This window comes from Hypanus sabinus, chromosome 20 (genome assembly GCF_030144855.1).
Source record: "Hypanus sabinus isolate sHypSab1 chromosome 20, sHypSab1.hap1, whole genome shotgun sequence".
NCBI lineage: Eukaryota > Metazoa > Chordata > Chondrichthyes > Myliobatiformes > Dasyatidae > Hypanus > Hypanus sabinus.
Window position 1 is genome coordinate 56,165,020 of NC_082725.1, and position 23,481 is coordinate 56,188,500.

Consider the following 23,481-nt stretch of genomic DNA (forward strand, 5'->3'; position numbering starts at 1 on the left):
ATGGGGGAAAACAGCACACTGATGAATAGGGTGAATACATCACACTGATGAATGGGGTGAATACATCACACTGATGAATGGGGGGATACAGCACACTGATGAATGGGGGGGACAGCATGCTGATGAATGGAGGAATACAGCACACTGATGAATGGGGTGACACAGCACACTGATGCATGGGTGGACACACGCTGATGAATGGGGGGGATACAGCACGCTCAGGAATGGGGGGATAGAGCATGGTGAAGATTGGGGGATAAAACACACTGATGATTGGGGGGATACAACACAATGATGATTGGTGGGATACAGCACACTGATAAATGGGGGATACAGCACACTGATGAATGGGGGATACATCACAGTGATGAATACGAGGATTCAGCACACTGATGAATGAGGGATACAGCACACTTATGAATGGGGAGGGATACAACACACTGATGAATGGGGGGCAGTACATTGATGAAAGAGGGTAGTGGGGGGGACACAGCACACTGATGAATAGAGGGATACTGCACACTGATGAATGGGTGAGACAGCGCACTGATGAATAGTGGGACACAACGCACTGATGAATGGGGGATATATCAAACTGATGAATACAGGGATACAGCACATTGATGAATGGGGGATACAGCACGCTGATGATTGGGAGGATACAACACACTGATAATTGCGGGGATACAGCACACTGATAAATGGGGGATGCAGCACACTGATGAATGGGGGATCTATCAAACTGATGAATACGAGGATACAGCACATTGATGAATGGGGGATACAGCACACTGATGAATGGGGGAATACAGCACTGATCAATAGGGTGAATACATCACACTGATGGTTGGGGGGAATACAGCATACTGATGATTAGAAAAATACAGCACAGTGATGAATGGGGCGACACAGCACACTGATGAATGGGGTGATACAGCACACTGATGAATGGGTGGACACATCACAAAGTTGAATGGGGAAACATAGCATACTGATGAATGGGGGGATACAACACACTGATGAATGTGGCGACACAGCACACTGATGAATGGGGCGATACAGAACAATAATGAATGGGTGGACACAGCACAAAGTTGAATGGGGAAACATAGCATACTGATGAATGGGGTGGATACAACACACTGATGAATGGGGGGCAGTACACTGATTAAAGAGGGTAGTGGGGGGGGACAGCACACTGAGGAAATGGGGGATACAGCACACTGTAGAATGGGGGTACACAACTTACTGATGAAAGGGGGGATACAGCACACTGATGAATGGGGGGACAGAGCACACTGATGAATGGGGGGACACGGCATACTGATGAATGGAGGAATACAGCACACTGATGAATGGAGCAACAGCGCACTGCTGAATGGGGTGATACAGCACACTGATAAACGGGGGATACAACACACTGATGAATAGGGGGAAACAGCACGCTGATGAATGGTGTGGATACAACACACTGATGAATGGGGGGGACAGCACACTGATGCATGTATGTACACAACACACCGATGAATGGGGGGATACAGCACGCTGATGAATGGGGGGATGCAACACACTGATGAATGGGGGAACAACACACTGATGAATGGGGGGGACACATCACGTTGATGAATGGGGGGATAGAGCACGGTGAAGATTGGGGGATAAAAGACACTGATGATTGGTGGGATAAAACACACTGATGAATGGGGGATACAGCACACTGATGATTGGGGGATATAACACACTGATGAATGGGGGATATATCAAACTGATGAATACGGGGATACAGCACATTGATGAATGGGGGATACAGCACGCTGATGATTGGGAGGATACAACACTCTGATGATTGCGGGGATACAGCACACTGATAAATGGGGGATGCAGCACACTGATGAATGGGGGATATATCAAACTGATGAATACGGGGATACAGCACATTGATGAATGGGGGATACAGCACGCTGATGAATGTGGGATACAACACACTGATGAATGGGGGAAAACAGCACACTGATGAATAGGGTGAATACATCACACTGATGAATAGGGTGAATACATCACACTGATGAATGGGGGGATACAGCACACTGATGAATGGGGGGACAGCATACTGATGAATGGAGGAATACAGCACACTGATGAATGGGGTGACACAGCACACTGATGCATGGGTGGACACAACACGCTGATGAATGGGGGGGATACAGCACGCTCAGGAATGTGGGGATAGAGCATGGTGAAGATTGGGGGATAAAACACACTGATGATTGGGGGGTTACAACACAATGATGATTGGTGGGATACAGCACACTGATAAATGGGGGATACAGCACACTGATGAATGGGGGATACATCACAGTGATGAATACGAGGATTCAGCACACTGATGAATGAGGGATACAGCACACTTATGAATGGGGAGGGATACAACACACTGATGAATGGGGGGCAGTACATTGATGAAAGAGGGTAGTGAGGGGGACACAGCACACTGATGAATAGAGGGATACTGCACACTGATGAATGGGTGAGACAGCGCACTGATGAATAGTGGGACACAACACACTGATGAATGGGGGATATATCAAACTGATGAATACAGGGATACAGCACATTGATGAATGGGGGATACAGCACGCTGATGAATGGGGGATACAACACACTGATGAATGGGGGAATACAGCACTGATGAATAGGGTGAATACATCACACTGATGATTGGGGGAAATACAGCACACTGATGAATGAGGGGATACAGCACACTGATGAATGGGGGGACACAGCATACTGATGATTGGAAAAATACAGCACAGTGATGAATGGGGCGACACCGCACACTGATGAATGGGGTGATACAGCACACTGATGAATGGGTGGACACATCACAAAGTTGAATGGGGAAACATAGCATACTGATGAATGGGGGGATACAACACACTGATGAATGTGGCGACACAGCACACTGATGAATGGGGCAATACAGAACACTAATGAATGGGTGGACACAGCACAAAGTTGAATGGGGAAACATAGCATACTGATGAATGGGGTGGATACAACACACTGATGAATGGGGGGCAGTACACTGATTAAAGAGGGTAGTGGGGGGACACAGCACACTGAGGAAATGGGGGATACAGCACACTGTAGAATGGGGGTACACAACTTACTGATGAAAGGGGGGATACAGCACACTGATGAATGGGGGGACAGAACACACTGATGAATGGGGGGACACAGCATACTGATGAATGGAGGAATACAGCACACTGATGAATGGAGCAACAGCGCACTGCTGAATGGGGTGATACAGCACACTGATGAATGGGGGATACAACACACTGATGAATAGGGGGAAACAGCACGCTGATGAATGGTGTGGATACAACACACTGATAAACGGGGGGAACAACACACAGATGAATGGGGGCATACAGCACACTGATGAATGGGGGGGACAGCACACTGATGCATGGGTGGACAAAACATGCTGATGAATGGGGGGGATACAGCACGCTCAGGAATGGTGGGATACAGCACACTGTTGAATGGGGAGACACAACACACTGATGAATGGGGGGATACAGCAAGCTGATGAATGGGGGGATGCAACACACTGATGAATGGGGGATACAACACACTGATGAATAGGGGGAAACAGCACGCTGATGAATGTTGTGGATACAACACACTGATGAATGGGGGGAACAACACAATGATGATTGGTGGGATACAACACACTGATGAATGGGGGATACAGCACACTGATGATTGGGGGATATAACACACTGATGAATGGGGGATATATCAAACTGATGAATACGGGGATACAGCACATTGATGAATGGGGGATACAGCACGCTGATGATTGGGAGGATACAACACACTGATGATTGCGGGGATACAGCACACTGATGAATGGGGTGATACAGCACACTGATGAATGGGTGGACACATCACAAAGTTGAATGGGGAAACATAGCATACTGATGAATGGGGGGATACAACACACTGATGAATGGGGGGGGACAGCACACTGATGCATGGGTGGACACAACACGCTAATGAATGGGGTGGATACAGCACGCTCAAGAATGGGGGGATAGAGCACGGTGAAGATTGGGGGATAAAACACACTGATGATTGGGGAGATACAACACAATGATGATTGGTGGGATACAGCACACTGATAAACGGGGGATACAACACACTGATGAATGGGGGGCAGTACATTGATGAAAGAGGGTAGTGGGGGACACACAGCACACTGATGAATAGAGGGATACTGCACACTGATGAATGGGTGAGACAGCGCACTGATGAATAGTGGGACACAACACACTGATGAATGGGGGATATATCAAACTGATGAATACGGGGATACAGCACATTGATGAATAGGGATACAGCACGCTGATGATTGGGAGGATACAACACACTGATGATTGCGGGGATACAGCACACTGATAAATGGGGGATGCAGCACACTGATGAATGTGGGATATATCAAACTGATGAATACGAGGATACAGCACATTGATGAATGGGGGATACAGCACGCTGATGAATGGGGGATACAACACACTGATGAATGGGGGAATACAGCACTGATGAATAGGGTGAATAAATCACACTGATGATTGGGGGGAATACAGCACACTGATGAATGAGGGGATACAGCACACTGATGAATGGGGGGACACAGCATACTGATGAATGGAAGAATACAGCACAGTGATGAATGGGGCGACACAGAACACTGATGAATGGGGTGATACAGCACACTGATGAATGGGTGGACACATCACAAAGTTGAATGGGGAAACATAGCATACTGATGAATGGGGGGATACAACACACTGATGAATGGGGCGACACAGCACACTGATGAATGGGGGGCAGTACATTGATGAAAGAGGGTAGTGGGGGGGACACAGCACACTGATGAATAGAGGGATACTGCACACTGATGAATGGGTGAGACAGCGCACTGATGAATAGTGGGACACAACACACTGATGAATGGGGGAAAACAGCACACTGATGAATAGGGTGAATACATCACACTGATGAATGGGGTGAATACATCACACTGATGAATGGGGGGATACAGCACACTGATGAATGGGGGGACAGCATACTGATGAATGGAGGAATACAGCACACTGATGAATGGGGTGACACAGCACACTGATGCATGGGTGGACACAACACGCTGATGAATGGGGGGGATACAGCACGCTCAGGAATGGGGGGATAGAGCATGGTGAAGATTGGGGGATAAAACACACTGATGATTGGGGGGATACAACACAATGATGATTGGTGGGATACAGCACACTGATAAATGGGGGATACAGCACACTGATGAATGGGGGATACATCACAGTGATGAATACGAGGATTCAGCACACTGATGAATGAGGGATACAGCACACTTATGAATGGGGAGGGATACAACACACTGATGAATGGGGGGCAGTACATTGATGAAAGAGGGTAGTGGGGGGGACACAGCACACTGATGAATAGAGGGATACTGCACACTGATGAATGGGTGAGACAGCGCACTGATGAATAGTGGGACACAACACACTGATGAATGGGGGATATATCAAACTGATGAATACAGGGATACAGCACATTGATGAATGGGGGATACAGCACGCTGATGATTGGGAGGATACAACACACTGATGATTGCGGGGATACAGCACACTGATAAATGGGGGATGCAGCACACTGATGAATGGGGGATATATCAAACTGATGAATACGAGGATACAGCACATTGATGAATGGGGGATACAGCACGCTGATGAATGGGGGATACAACACACTGATGAATGGGGGAATACAGCACTGATGAATAGGGTGAATACATCACACTGATGATTGGGGGAATACAGCACACTGATGAATGAGGGGATACAGCACACTGATGAATGGGGGGACACAGCATACTGATGATTGGAAAAATACAGCACAGTGATGAATGGGGCGACACAGCACACTGATGAATGGGGTGATACAGCACACTGATGAATGGGTGGACACATCACAAAGTTGAATGGGGGAAACATAGCATACTGATGAATGGGGGGATACAACACACTGATGAATGTGGCGACACAGCACACTGATGAATGGGGCAATACAGAACACTAATGAATGGGTGGACACAGCACAAAGTTGAATGGGGAAACATAGCATACTGATGAATGGGGTGGATACAACACACTGATGAATGGGGGGCAGTACACTGATTAAAGAGGGTAGTGGGGGGACACAGCACACTGAGGAAATGGGGGATACAGCACACTGTAGAATGGGGGTACACAACTTACTGATGAAAGGGGGGATACAGCACACTGATGAATGGGGGGACAGAACACACTGATGAATGGGGGGACACAGCATACTGATGAATGGAGGAATACAGCACACTGATGAATGGAGCAACAGCGCACTGCTGAATGGGGTGATACAGCACACTGATGAATGGGGGATACAACACACTGATGAATAGGGGGAAACAGCACGCTGATGAATGGTGTGGATACAACACACTGATAAACGGGGGGAACAACACACAGATGAATGGGGGCATACAGCACACTGATGAATGGGGGGGACAGCACACTGATGCATGGGTGGACAAAACATGCTGATGAATGGGGGGGATACAGCACGCTCAGGAATGGTGGGATACAGCACACTGTTGAATGGGGAGACACAACACACTGATGAATGGGGGGATACAGCACGCTGATGAATGGGGGGATGCAACACACTGATGAATGGGGGATACAACACACTGATGAATAGGGGGAAACAGCACGCTGATGAATGTTGTGGATACAACACACTGATGAATGGGGGGAACAACACAATGATGATTGGTGGGATACAACACACTGATGAATGGGGGATACAGCACACTGATGATTGGGGGATATAACACACTGATGAATGGGGGATATATCAAACTGATGAATACGGGGATACAGCACATTGATGAATGGGGGATACAGCACGCTGATGATTGGGAGGATACAACACACTGATGATTGCGGGGATACAGCACACTGATGAATGGGGTGATACAGCACACTGATGAATGGGTGGACACATCACAAAGTTGAATGGGGAAACATAGCATACTGATGAATGGGGGGATACAACACACTGATGAATGGGGGGGGACAGCACACTGATGCATGGGTGGACACAACACGCTAATGAATGGGGTGGATACAGCACGCTCAAGAATGGGGGGATATTGCACGGTGAAGATTGGGGGATAAAACACACTGATGATTGGGGAGATACAACACAATGATGATTGGGGGGCAGTACATTGATGAAAGAGGGTAGTGGGGGACACACAGCACACTGATGAATAGAGGGATACTGCACACTGATGAATGGGTGAGACAGCGCACTGATGAATAGTGGGACACAACACACTGATGAATGGGGGATATATCAAACTGATGAATACGGGGATACAGCACATTGATGAATAGGGATACAGCACGCTGATGATTGGGAGGATACAACACACTGATGATTGCGGGGATACAGCACACTGATAAATGGGGGATGCAGCACACTGATGAATGTGGGATATATCAAACTGATGAATACGAGGACACAGCACATTGATGAATGGGGGATACAGCACGCTGATGAATGGGGGATACAACACACTGATGAATGGGGAATACAGCACTGATGAATAGGGTGAATAAATCACACTGATGATTGGGGGGAATACAGCACACTGATGAATGGGGGGACACAGCATACTGATGAATGGAAGAATACAGCACAGTGATGAATGGGGCGACACAGAACACTGATGAATGGGGTGATACAGCCCACTGATGAATGGGTGGACACATCACAAAGTTGAATGGGGAAACATAGCATACTGATGAATGGGGGGATACAACACACTGATGAATGGGGCGACACAGCACACTGATGAATGGGGGGCAGTACATTGATGAAAGAGGGTAGTGGGGGACACACAGCACACTGATGAATAGAGGGATACTGCACACTGATGAATGGGTGAGACAGCGCACTGATGAATAGTGGGACACAACACACTGATGAATGGGGGATATATCAAACTGATGAATACGGGGATACAGCACATTGATGAATGGGGATACAGCACGCTGATGATTGGGAGGATACAACACACTGATGATTGCGGGGATACAGCACACTGATAAATGGGGGATGCAGCACACTGATGAATGTGGGATATATCAAACTGATGAAGACGAGGATACAGCACATTGATGAATGGGGGATACAGCACGCTGATGAATGGGGGATACAACACACTGATGAATGGGGGAATACAGCACTGATGAATAGGGTGAATAAATCACACTGATGATTGGGGGGAATACAGCACACTGATGAATGAGTGGATACAGCACACTGATGAATGGGGGGACACAGCATACTGATGAATGGAAGAATACAGCACAGTGATGAATGGGGCGACACAGAACACTGATAAATGGGGTGATACAGCACACTGATGAATGGGTGGACACATCACAAAGTTGAATGGGGAAACATAGCATACTGATGAATGGGGGGATACAACACACTGATGAATGGGGCGACACAGCACACTGATGAATGGGGCAATACAGAACACTAATGAATGGGTGGACACAGCACAAAGTTGAATGGGGAAACATAGCATACTGATGAATGGGGTGGATACAACACACTGATGAATGGGGGGCAGTACACTGATTAAAGAGGGTAGTGGGGGGACACAGCACACTGAGGAAATGGGGGATACAAAACACACTGTAGAATGGGGGTACACAACTTACTGATGAAAGGGGGGATACAGAATGCTGATGAATGGGGGGACACAGCACACTGATGAATGGGGGGATACAGCATACTGTTGAATGGAGGAATACAGCACACTGATGATTGGGTGGACACATCACAAAGTTGAATGGGGAAACATAGCATACTGATGAATGGGGGGATACAACACACTGATGAATGGAGGAATACAGCACACTGATGAATGGAACGACACAGCGCACTGCTGAATGGGGTAATACAGCACACTGATGAATGGGGGATACAACACACTGATGAATAGGGGGAAACAGCACGCTGATGAATGGTGTGGATACAACACACTGATGAATGGGGGGAACAAAGCACAGATGAATGGGGCATACAGCACACTGATGAATGGGGGGGACAGCACACTGATGCATGGGTGGACACAACACGCTGATGAATGGGGGGGATACAGCACGATCAGGAATGGGGGGATACAGCACACTGATGAATGGGGAGACACAACACACCGATGATTGGGGGGATACAGCACACTGATGAATGGGGGGATGCAACACACTGATGAATGGGGGATACAACACACTGATGAATAGGGGGAAACAGCACGCTGATGAATGTTGTGGATACAACACACTGATGAATGGGGGAACAACACACTGATGAATGGGGGGACACATCACGTTGATGAATGGGGGGATAGAGCGCGGTGAAGATTGGGGGATAAAAGACACTGATGATTGGGGGATACAACACAATGATGATTGGTGGGATACAACACACTGATGAATGGGGGATACAGCACACTGATGATTGGGGGATATAACACACTGATGAATGGGGGATATATCAAACTGATGAATACGGGGATACAGCACATTGATGAATGGGGGATACAGCACGCTGATGAATGGGGATACAACACACTGATGAATGGGGGAAAACAGCACACTGATGCATGGGTGGACACAACACGCTGATGAATGGGGGGGATACAGCACACTCAGGAATGGGGGGATAGAGCACGGTGAAGATTGGGGGATAAAAAACACTGATGATTGGGGGGATACAACACAATGATGATTGGTGGGATACAGCACACTGATGAATGTGGGGAACAAAACACAGATGAATGGGGCATACAGCACACTGATGAATGGGGGGGACAGCACACTGATGCATGGGTGGACACAACACGCTGATGAATGGGGGGGATACAGCACGATCAGGAATGGGGGGATACAGCACACTGATAAATGGGGGATACAGCACACTGATGAATGGGGGATACATCACAGTGATGAATACGGGGATTCAGCACTGATGAATGAGGGATACAGCACACTTATGAATGGGGAGGGATACAACACACTGATGAATGGGGGGCAGTACATTGATGAAAGAGGGTAGTGGGGGGGGACACAGCACACTGATGAATAGAGGGATACTGCACACTGATGAATGGGTGAGACAGCGCACTGCTGAATAGTGGGACACATCACACTGATGAATGGGGTGAATACATCACACTGATGAATGGGGGGATACAGCACACTGATGAATGGGGGGGACAGCATACTGATGCATGGGTGGACAAAACACGCTGATGAATGGGGGGGATACAGCACGCTCAAGAATGGTGGGATACAGCACACTGATGAATGGGGAGACACAACACACTGATGAATGGGGGGATACAGCACGCTGATTAATGGGGGGATGCAACACACTGATGAATGGGGGATACAACACACTGATGAATAGGGGGAAACAGCACGCTGATGAATGTTGTGGATACAACACACTGTTGAATGGGGGGAACAACACAATGATGATTGGTGGGATACAACACACTGATGAATGGGGGATATATCAAACTGATGAATACGGGGATACAGCACATTGATAAATGGGGGATACAGCACGCTGATGATTGGGAGGATACAACACACTGATGATTGCGGGGATACAGCACACTGATAAATGGGGGATGCAGCACACTGATGAATGGGGTGAATACAGCACACTGATGAATGGGTGGACACATCACAAAGTTGAATGGGGAAACATAGCATACTGATGAATGGGGGGATACAACACACTGATGAATGGGGGGACAGCACACTGATGCATGGGTGGACACAACACGCTAATGAATGGGGGGGATACAGCACGCTCAAGAATGGGGGGATAGAGCACGGTGAAGATTGGGGGATAAAACACACTGATGATTGGGGAGATACAACACAATGATGATTGGTGGGATACAGCACACTGATAAACGGGGGATACAGCACACTGATGAATGGGGGATACATCACAGTGATGAATACGGGGATTCAGCACACTGATGAATGAGGGATACAGCACACTTATGAATGGGGAGGGATACAACACACTGATGAATGGGGGGCAGTACATTGATGAAAGAGGGTAGTAGGGGGGACACAGCACACTGATGAATAGAGGGATACTGCACACTGATGAATGGGTGAGACAGCGCACTGATGAATAGTGGGACACAACACACTGATGAATGGGGGATATATCAAACTGATGAATACGGGGATACAGCACATTGATGAATGGGGATACAGCACGCTGATGATTGGGAGGATACAACACACTGATGATTGCGGGGATACAGCACACTGATAAATGGGGGATGCAGCACACTGATGAATGGGGGATATATCAACCTGATGAATACGAGGATACAGCACATTGATGAATGGGGGATACAGCACGCTGATGAATGGGGGATACAACACACTGATGAATGGGGGAATACAGCACTGATGAATAGGGTGAATACATCACACTGATGATTGGGGGGAATACAGCACACTGATGAATGAGGGGATACAGCACACTGATGAATGGGGGGGACAGCATACTGATGAATGGAAGAATAGGGACAGCACGCTGATGAATGGGGGGATACAGCACACTAATGAATGGGGGTTACAACACACTGATGAATGTGGGGAAACAGCACACTGATGAATGGGGGATACAGCACACTGATGAATGGGGGGACACAGCATGCTGATGAATGGGGGTAGTGGGGGGGACACAGCACACTGATGAATGGGGGTGATACAGCTCACTGATGAATGGTGGGACACAGCACACTGATGAATGGGGGGATACAGCACCCTGATGAATGGGGGTAGTGCGGGGGACACATCACAGTGATGAATGGGGGGACAGCATACTGATGAATGGAGGAATACAGCACACTGATGAATGGGGTGACACAGCACACTGATGAATGGGGGGACAAAGCACACTGATGAATGGGTGCAGTGGGTGGACACAGGACACTGATGAATGGGGGGGATACAACACACAGATGAATGGGGGGATCCAACACACTGATGAATGGGGGTAGTGGGGGGGGACAGCACACTGATGAATGGGGGGACACAGCTCACTGATGAATGCGGTAGTGATGGGACACAGCACACTGATGAATTGGAGGATACAGCACACTGATGATTGGGGGGATACAGCACACTGATGAATGGGGTCTACAGCTCACTGATGAATGGGGGGACAAAGCACACTGATGAATGGGTGTAGTGGGTGGACACAGGACACTGATGAATGGGGAATACAGCACACTGATGAATGGGGGGACACAGCTCACTGATGAATGCGGTAGTGATGGGACACAGCACACTGATGAATTGGAGGATACAGCATACTGATGAATGGGGGGACAGCACACTGATGAATGGGGGGACACAGCTCACTGATGAATGCGGTAGTGATGGGACACAGCACACTGATGAATTGGAGGATACAACACACTGATAAATGGGGGGCAGTACATTGATGAAAGAGGGTAGTGGGGGGACACAGCACACTGATGAATAGAGGGATACTGCACACTGATGAATGGGGGATATATCAAACTGATGAATACGGGGATACAGCACATTGATCAATGGGGATACAGCACGCTGATGATTGGGAGGATACAACACACTGATGATTGCGGGGATACAGCACTGATAAATAGGGTGAATACATCACACTGATGATTGGGGGGAATACAGCACACTGATGAATGAGGGGACACAGCACACTGATGAATGGGGGGACACAGCATACTGATGAATGGAAGAATAGGGACAGCACACTGATGAATGGCTGGACACAACACGCTGATGAATGGGGGGATACAGCACGCTAATGAATGGGGGGATACAACACACTGATGAATGTGGGGTAACAGCACACTGATGAATGGGGGATACAGCACATTGATGAATGGGGGGACATAGCACGCTGATAAATGGGGGTAGTGGGGGGGACACATCACAGTGATGAATGGGGGGACAGCATACTGATGAATGGAGGAATACAGCACACTGATGAATGGGGGGATACAACACACTGATGAATGGGGGATACAGCTCACTGATGAATGGGGGGACAAAGCACACTGATGAATGGGTGCAGTGGGTGGACACAGGACACTGATGAATGGGGGGGATACAACACACTGATGAATGGGGGGATCCAACACACTGATGAATGGGGGTAGTGGGGGGACACAGCACACTGATGAATGGGGGGACACAGCTCACTGATGAATGCGGTAGTGATGGGACACAGCACACTGATGAATTGGAGGATACAGCACACTGATGATTGGGGGGATACAGCACACTGATGAATGGGGTCTACAGCTCACTGATGAATGGTGGGACACAGCACACTGATGAATGGGGGGATACAGCACCCTGATGAATGGGGGTAGTGGGGGGGACACAGCACAGTGATGAATGGGGGGGACAGCATATTGATGAATGGAGGAATACAGCACACTGGGGCGACACAGCACACTGATGAGGGGCATCACAGCATACTGATGGATGGGGGGATACAGCACACTGATGAATGGGGGGACACAGTAGACTGATGAATGGGGGGACACAGCATGCTGATGAATGGAGGTAGTGGGGGGGACACAGCACACTGATGAATGGGGGGGATACAGCACACTGATGAATGGGGGGGATACAGCACACTGATGAATGGCGGGACACAGCACACTGATGAATGGCGGTAGTGGGGGGGGACACAGCACAGTGATGAATGGGGGGGACAGCATACTGATGAATGGAGGAATACAGCACACTGGGGTGACACAGCACACTGATGAATGGGGCATCACAGCATACTGATGGATGGGGGGATACAGCACACTGATGAATGGGGCGACACAGCACACCGATGAATGGGGCGATACAGCACACTGATGAATGGGGGGATTAGGCACACTAATGAATGGGGGTGGTGGAGGGATACAGCACACTGATGAATGGGGTATACAACACACTGATGAATAGGGGGATACAGCACGCTGATGAATGGGGTGGATACAAAACACTGATGAATGGGGGGCAGTACACTGACTAAAGAGGGTAGTGGGGGGGACACAGCACACTGATTAATAGGGGGATACAGCACACTGGTGAATGGGGGGACAGCACACTGATGAATGGGGGGACACAACACGCTGATGAATGGGGGGATACAGCACGCTGATGAATGGGGGGATACAAAACTGACGAATGGGGGGACAGCACACTGATGAATTGGGAGATACAGCATGCTGATGAATGGGGGATACAGCAAGCTGATGAATGGGGGAATACAACACACTGATGAATAGGGGGATACAGCACGCTGATGAATGGGGTGGATACAACACACTGATGAATGAGGGGCAGTACACTGATTAAACAGGGTAGTGGGGTGATCCAACACACTGATGAATGGGGTGGATACAAAACACTGATGAATGGGGGGATAAAACACACTGATGAATGGGGAATACAACACACTGATGAATGGGGGGATACAGCACACTGATGAATGGGGGGATACAACACACTGATGAATGGGGAATACAGCACACTGATGAATGGGGGGATACAACACACTGATGAATGGGAATACAGCACACTGATGAATGGGGGGACACAACACACTGATGAATGGGGGATACAGCACACTGATGAATGGGGGGACACAGCACGCTGATGAATGGGGGTAGTGGGGGGGACACAGCACACTGATGAATGGGGGTGATACAGCTCACTGATGAATAGGGGACACAACACACTGTTGAATACGGGACACAGCACACTGTTGAATGGGGGGATACAGCACACTGATGAATGGGGGATACAGCACACTGATGAATGGGGGGATACAGCACACTAATGAATGGGGGATACAGCACACTGATGAATGGCGGGACACAGCACACTGATGAATGGCGGTAGTGGGGGGGGGGACACAGCACAGTGATGAATGGGGGGACAGCATACTGATGAATGGAGGAATACAGCACACTGGGGTGACACAGCACACTGATGAATGGGGCATCACAGCATACTGATGGATGGGGGGATACAGCACACTGATGAATGGGGAATACAACACACTGATGAATGGGGGGATACAGCACACTGATGAATGGGGGGATACAACACACTGATGAATTGGGAATACAGCACACTGATGAATGGGGGGATACAACACACTGATGAAAGGGGGGATCCAACACACTGATGAATGGGGTGGATACAAAACACTGATGAATGGGGGGACAAAACTCAGATGAATGGGGATAGTGGGGGGACACTGCACACTGATGAATAGGAGGGTACAGCATACTGATGAATGAGGGGACACAGCTCACTGATGAATGGTGTAGTGATGGGACAGCACACTGATGAATGGTGTAGTGATGGGACAGCACACTGATGAATGGTGTAGTGATGGGACAGCACACTGATGAATGGTGTAGTGATGGGACAGCACACTGATGAATGGGGGGACACAACACACTGATGAATGGGGGGACACAACTCACTGATGAATTGGAGGATACAGCACACTGATGAATGTGGGTAGTGGGGGGGACACAGCACACAGATGAATAGGGGGATACAGCACACTGGTGAATGGGGGGACAGCACACTGATGAATGGCGGGACACAACACGCTGATGAATGGGGGGATACAGCACGCTAATGAATGGGGGGATACAACACACTGATGAATGTGGGGAAACAGCACACTGATGAATGGGTGATACAGCACACTGATGAATGGGGGGACACAGCATGCTGATGAATGGGGGTAGTGGGGGGGACACAGCACACTAATGAATGGGGGTGATACAGCTCACTGATGAATGGCGGGACACAGCACACTGATGAATGGGGGGATACAGCACCCTGATGAATGGGGGTAGTGCGGGGGACACATCACAGTGATGAATGGGGGGACAGCATACTGATGAATGGAGGAATACAGCACACTGATGAATGGGGAGACACAGCACACTGATGAATGGGGCATCACAGCATACTGATGAATGGGGGGATTCAGCTCACTGATGAATGGGGGGATACAGCACATTGATGAATGGGGATACAGCACGCTGATGATTGGGAGGATACAACACACTGATGATTGCGGGGATACAGCACACTGATAAATGGGGGATGCAGCACACTGATGAATGGGGGATATATCAACCTGATGAATACGAGGATACAGCACATTGATGAATGGGGGATACAGCACGCTGATGAATGGGGGATACAACACACTGATGAATGGGGGAATACAGCACTGATGAATAGGGTGAATACATCACACTGATGATTGGGGGGAATACAGCACACTGATGAATGAGGGGATACAGCACACTGATGAATGGGGGGGACAGCATACTGATGAATGGAAGAATAGGGACAGCACGCTGATGAATGGGGGGATACAGCACACTAATGAATGGGGGTTACAACACACTGATGAATGTGGGGAAACAGCACACTGATGAATGGGGGATACAGCACACTGATGAATGGGGGGACACAGCATGCTGATGAATGGGGGTAGTGGGGGGGACACAGCACACTGATGAATGGGGGTGATACAGCTCACTGATGAATGGTGGGACACAGCACACTGATGAATGGGGGGATACAGCACCCTGATGAATGGGGGTAGTGCGGGGGACACATCACAGTGATGAATGGGGGGACAGCATACTGATGAATGGAGGAATACAGCACACTGATGAATGGGGTGACACAGCACACTGATGAATGGGGGGACAAAGCACACTGATGAATGGGTGCAGTGGGTGGACACAGGACACTGATGAATGGGGGGGATACAACACACAGATGAATGGGGGGATCCAACACACTGATGAATGGGGGTAGTGGGGGGGGACAGCACACTGATGAATGGGGGGACACAGCTCACTGATGAATGCGGTAGTGATGGGACACAGCACACTGATGAATTGGAGGATACAGCACACTGATGATTGGGGGGATACAGCACACTGATGAATGGGGTCTACAGCTCACTGATGAATGGGGGGACAAAGCACACTGATGAATGGGTGTAGTGGGTGGACACAGGACACTGATGAATGGGGAATACAGCACACTGATGAATGGGGGGACACAGCTCACTGATGAATGCGGTAGTGATGGGACACAGCACACTGATGAATTGGAGGATACAGCATACTGATGAATGGGGGGACAGCACACTGATGAATGGGGGGACACAGCTCACTGATGAATGCGGTAGTGATGGGACACAGCACACTGATGAATTGGAGGATACAACACACTGATAAATGGGGGGCAGTACATTGATGAAAGAGGGTAGTGGGGGGACACAGCACACTGATGAATAGAGGGATACTGCACACTGATGAATGGGGGATATATCAAACTGATGAATACGGGGATACAGCACATTGATCAATGGGGATACAGCACGCTGATGATTGGGAGGATACAACACACTGATGATTGCGGGGATACAGCACTGATAAATAGGGTGAATACATCACACTGATGATTGGGGGGAATACAGCACACTGATGAATGAGGGGACACAGCACACTGATGAATGGGGGGACACAGCATACTGATGAATGGAAGAATAGGGACAGCACACTGATGAATGGCTGGACACAACACGCTGATGAATGGGGGGATACAGCACGCTAATGAATGGGGGGATACAACACACTGATGAATGTGGGGTAACAGCACACTGATGAATGGGGGATACAGCACATTGATGAATGGGGGGACATAGCACGCTGATAAATGGGGGTAGTGGGGGGGACACATCACAGTGATGAATGGGGGGACAGCATACTGATGAATGGAGGAATACAGCACACTGATGAATGGGGGGATACAACACACTGATGAATGGGGGATACAGCTCACTGATGAATGGGGGGACAAAGCACACTGATGAATGGGTGCAGTGGGTGGACACAGGACACTGATGAATGGGGGGGATACAACACACTGATGAATGGGGGGATCCAACACACTGATGAATGGGGGTAGTGGGGGGACACAGCACACTGATGAATGGGGGGACACAGCTCACTGATGAATGCGGTAGTGATGGGACACAGCACACTGATGAATTGGAGGATACAGCACACTGATGATTGGGGGGATACAGCACACTGATGAATGGGGTCTACAGCTCACTGATGAATGGTGGGACACAGCACACTGATGAATGGGGGGATACAGCACCCTGATGAATGGGGGTAGTGGGGGGGACACAGCACAGTGATGAATGGGGGGGACAGCATATTGATGAATGGAGGAATACAGCACACTGGGGCGACACAGCACACTGATGAGGGGCATCACAGCATACTGATGGATGGGGGGATACAGCACACTGATGAATGGGGGGACACAGTAGACTGATGAATGGGGGGACACAGCATGCTGATGAATGGAGGTAGTGGGGGGGACACAGCACACTGATGAATGGGGGGGATACAGCACACTGATGAATGGGGGGGATACAGCACACTGATGAATGGCGGGACACAGCACACTGATGAATGGCGGTAGTGGGGGGGGACACAGCACAGTGATGAATGGGGGGGACAGCATACTGATGAATGGAGGAATACAGCACACTGGGGTGACACAGCACACTGATGAATGGGGCATCACAGCATACTGATGGATGGGGGGATACAGCACACTGATGAATGGGGCGACACAGCACACCGATGAATGGGGCGATACAGCACACTGATGAATGGGGGGATTAGGCACACTAATGAATGGGGGTGGTGGAGGGATACAGCACACTGATGAATGGGGTATACAACACACTGATGAATAGGGGGATACAGCACGCTGATGAATGGGGTGGATACAAAACACTGATGAATGGGGGGCAGTACACTGACTAAAGAGGGTAGTGGGGGGGACACAGCACACTGATTAATAGGGGGATACAGCACACTGGTGAATGGGGGGACAGCACACTGATGAATGGGGGGACACAACACGCTGATGAATGGGGGGATACAGCACGCTGATGAATGGGGGGATACAAAACTGACGAATGGGGGGACAGCACACTGATGAATTGGGAGATACAGCATGCTGATGAATGGGGGATACAGCAAGCTGATGAATGGGGGAATACAACACACTGATGAATAGGGGGATACAGCACGCTGATGAATGGGGTGGATACAACACACTGATGAATGAGGGGCAGTACACTGATTAAACAGGGTAGTGGGGTGATCCAACACACTGATGAATGGGGTGGATACAAAACACTGATGAATGGGGGGATAAAACACACTGATGAATGGGGAATACAACACACTGATGAATGGGGGGATACAGCACACTGATGAATGGGGGGATACAACACACTGATGAATGGGGAATACAGCACACTGATGAATGGGGGGATACAACACACTGATGAATGGGAATACAGCACACTGATGAATGGGGGGACACAACACACTGATGAATGGTGTGATACAGCACACTGATGAATGGGGGAATACAACACACTGATGAATGGGGGAATACAACACACTGATGAATGGGGGGATCCAACACACTGATGAATGGGGGGATCCAACACACTGATGAATGGGGTGGATACAAAACACTGATGAATGGGGGATACAGCACACTGATGAATGGGGGGACACAGCACGCTGATGAATGGGGGTAGTGGGGGGGACACAGCACACTGATGAATGGGGGTGATACAGCTCACTGATGAATAGGGGACACAACACACTGTTGAATACGGGACACAGCACACTGTTGAATGGGGGGATACAGCACACTGATGAATGGGGGATACAGCACACTGATGAATGGGGGGATACAGCACACTAATGAATGGGGGATACAGCACACTGATGAATGGCGGGACACAGCACACTGATGAATGGCGGTAGTGGGGGGGGGGACACAGCACAGTGATGAATGGGGGGACAGCATACTGATGAATGGAGGAATACAGCACACTGGGGTGACACAGCACACTGATGAATGGGGCATCACAGCATACTGATGGATGGGGGGATACAGCACACTGATGAATGGGGAATACAACACACTGATGAATGGGGGGATACAGCACACTGATGAATGGGGGGATACAACACACTGATGAATTGGGAATACAGCACACTGATGAATGGGGGGATACAACACACTGATGAAAGGGGGGATCCAACACACTGATGAATGGGGTGGATACAAAACACTGATGAATGGGGGGACAAAACTCAGATGAATGGGGATAGTGGGGGGACACTGCACACTGATGAATAGGAGGGTACAGCATACTGATGAATGAGGGGACACAGCTCACTGATGAATGGTGTAGTGATGGGACAGCACACTGATGAATGGTGTAGTGATGGGACAGCACACTGATGAATGGTGTAGTGATGGGACAGCACACTGATGAATGGTGTAGTGATGGGACAGCACACTGATGAATGGGGGGACACAACACACTGATGAATGGGGGGACACAACTCACTGATGAATTGGAGGATACAGCACACTGATGAATGTGGGTAGTGGGGGGGACACAGCACACAGATGAATAGGGGGATACAGCACACTGGTGAACGGGGGGACAGCACACTGATGAATGGCGGGACACAACACGCTGATGAATGGGGGGATACAGCACGCTAATGAATGGGGGGATACAACACACTGATGAATGTGGGGAAACAGCACACTGATGAATGGGTGATACAGCACACTGATGAATGGGGGGACACAGCATGCTGATGAATGGGGGTAGTGGGGGGGACACAGCACACTAATGAATGGGGGTGATACAGCTCACTGATGAATGGCGGGACACAGCACACTGATGAATGGGGGGATACAGCACCCTGATGAATGGGGGTAGTGCGGGGGACACATCACAGTGATGAATGGGGGGACAGCATACTGATGAATGGAGGAATACAGCACACTGATGAATGGGGAGACACAGCACACTGATGAATGGGGCATCACAGCATACTGATGAATGGGGGGATTCAGCTCACTGATGAATGGGGGGACAAAGCACACTGATGAATGGGTGTAGTGGGTGGACACAGGACACTGATGAATGGGGGGGATACAACACACTGATGAATGGGGGGATCCAATACACTGATGAATGGGGGTAGTGGGGGGACACAGCACACTGATGAATGGGGGGACACAGCTCACTGATGAATGCGGTAGTGATGGGACACAGCACACTGATGAATTGGAGGATACAGCATACTGATGAATGGGGGGGACAGCACACTGATGATTGTGGGGGATACAACACACTGATGATTGGGGGCATACATCACACTGATGAATACGGGGATACAGCACACTGATGAATACGGGGATACAGCACATTGATGAATGTGGGGATACAACACACAGATGAATGGGGGGATACAGCATGCTGATGAATGGGAGGGATACATCACACTGATGATTGGGGGGATACAACACACAGATGAATGGGGGGATACAGCATGCTGATGAATGGGGATACAACACACTGATGAATGGGGCGATACACCACACTGATGAATAGGGGGATACAGCACACTGATGATTGGGGGGATACAGCACACTGATGAATGGGGGCTACAGCTCACTGATGAATGGGGGGACAAAGCACACTGATGAATGGGTGTAGTGGGTGGTCACAGGACACTGATGAATGGGGAATACAGCACACTGATGAATGGGGGGACACAGCTCACTGATGAATGTGGTAGTGATGGGACACAGCACACTGATGAATTGGAGGATACAGCATACTGATGAATGGGGGGGACAGCACACTGATGATTGGGGGGGATACAACACACTGATGATTGGGGGGATACATCACACTGATGAATACGGGGATACAGCACACTGATGAATACGGGGATACAGCACACTGATGAATACGGGGATACAGCTCACTGATGATTGGGGGTATACAGCACACTGATGAATGGGGGTACACAGCATACTGATGAATGGAGGAATACAGCACACTGATGAATGGGGGATACAGCACACTGATGAATGGGGGATACAACACACTGATGAATAGGGGGAAACAGCACGCTGATAAATGGTGTGGATACAACACACTGATGAATTAGGGGAACAACACACAGATGAATGGGGGGATACAGCACACTGATGAATAGGGGACACAACTCACGTTTGAATGGGGGGGATACAGCACAGTGATGAATGGAGGGATATAACACTGATGAATGGGGGGGACAGCATACTGATGGATGGGGGGATACAGCACACTGATGAATGGGGGGACACAGTAGACTGATGAATGGGGGGACACAGCATGCTGATGAATGGGGTTAGTGGGGGGGACACAGCACACTGATGAATGGGGGGGATACAGCACACTGATGAATGGCGGGACACAGCACACTGATGAAGGGGGGGATACAGCACCCTGATGAATGGCGGTAGTGGGGGGGACACAGCACAGTGATGAATGGGGGGGACAGCATACTGATGAATGGAGGAATACAGCACACTGGGGCGACACAGCACACTGATGAATGGGGCATCACAGCATACTGATGGATGTGGGGATACAGCACACTGATGAATGGGGCGACACAGCACACTGATGAATGGGGCGATACAGCACACTGATGAATGGGGGGATTAGGCACACTAATGAATGGGGGTGGTGGAGGGATACAGCACACTGATGAATGGGGTATACAACACACTGATGAATAGGGGGATACAGCACGCTGATGAATGGGGTGGATACAAAACACTGATGAATGGGGGGCAGTACACTGACTAAAGAGGGTAGTGGGGGGGACACAGCACACTGATTAATAGGGGGATACAGCACACTGGTGAATGGGGGGACAGCACACTGATGAATGGGGGGACACAACACGCTGATGAATGGGGGTATACAGCACGCTGATGAATGGGGGGATACAACACTGATGAATGGGGGGACAGCACACTGATGAATTGGGGGATACAGCACGCTGATGAATGGGGGATACAGCAAGCTGATGAATGGGGGAATACAACACACTGATGAATAGGGGGATACAGCACGCTGATGAATGGGGTGGATACAACACACTGATGAATGAGGGGCAGTACACTGATTAAACAGGGTAGTGGGGGGACACAGCACACTGATGAATAGGGGGATACAGCACACTGATGAATGGGGGGG